This window comes from Carassius auratus, chromosome 42 (genome assembly GCF_003368295.1).
Source record: "Carassius auratus strain Wakin chromosome 42, ASM336829v1, whole genome shotgun sequence".
Classification (NCBI taxonomy): Eukaryota; Metazoa; Chordata; class Actinopteri; order Cypriniformes; family Cyprinidae; genus Carassius; species Carassius auratus.
Window position 1 is genome coordinate 12,450,012 of NC_039284.1, and position 875 is coordinate 12,450,886.

General features: G+C 38.3%; 1 non-coding gene across 1 annotated transcript; it reads left to right on the plus strand.

Annotated features, from left to right (window-relative positions):
• Positions 1-425: 425 nt before the first annotated feature.
• Positions 426-508, plus strand: trnal-uaa (transfer RNA leucine (anticodon UAA)). Its single transcript has one exon. It is a non-coding gene; the product is annotated as a tRNA-Leu (tRNA).
• Positions 509-875: the final 367 nt, after the last annotated feature.

An 875-nucleotide genomic window follows, 5' to 3' on the forward strand; every position in this document is an offset into this window, starting at 1 on the left:
CATATCACCCATAACAATAAATACAAAACACTTGACCTAGGTGAGAGGCCATGGCAAGCCTGCAAAGCAACATAGTGACAACAAGCCAGCAGACAACCAGTGGCCATCTTGAATTCTTTAATAATAACAATAAGAAATTTGCCCTGCATAGTGATGCAGCTGTATGTGGTTGTGTTATCAGCACTGGTTCCAATGGACAAACTTAATGGATGCAGTTGTCTTCATGGGTTCAAATCCCATTTCTGGTAGATTAATGTGATTTTTCAATGGAATATATTAATGTGATTGTATGTGGTCCCATTACCACCAATTGATTTCTCAAAGTGGTTATGAAGTACCTGTAGAAGAAACAAAGGGGTTTTCAAAACAACAAAGTAACCAGGATGTCTGAGTGGCTAATGTATGTAGTAACACAGAATAGAGTGACCAGGATGGCCGAGTGGTTAAGGCGTTGGACTTAAGATCCAATGGACAAATGTCCTCGTGGGTTCAAACCCCACACCTGGTAAATCAGGGAGAATTTTAAAAGAACAGCAATATGACTGTATGTGGTTGTTTTCAAAAATTAGTTTATCAAAAAAAAAAAAAAAAAAAAATGAGAATGAGTGCTAAAGGTGTTGAAAATAAGAACCAGTGGATGAGTGACTTTATTGGTTTGAACCCCAGTCCTGGTAGAGCAATGTGAACTTTGAATGCAATCGTGTGGCTGCATGTAGTTATTAACAAACATCTGTTTACACCTGGCACTGTGAGACGAATCCCGTAGCCTGTAACTACTTGTGACTGGATTTTAGGGGTTAATCTCTTTTTTGTCATTGCATACATCACTCACTGCTTTACTATATGCTGATAAAGCACAAAAAGTGTCATACATT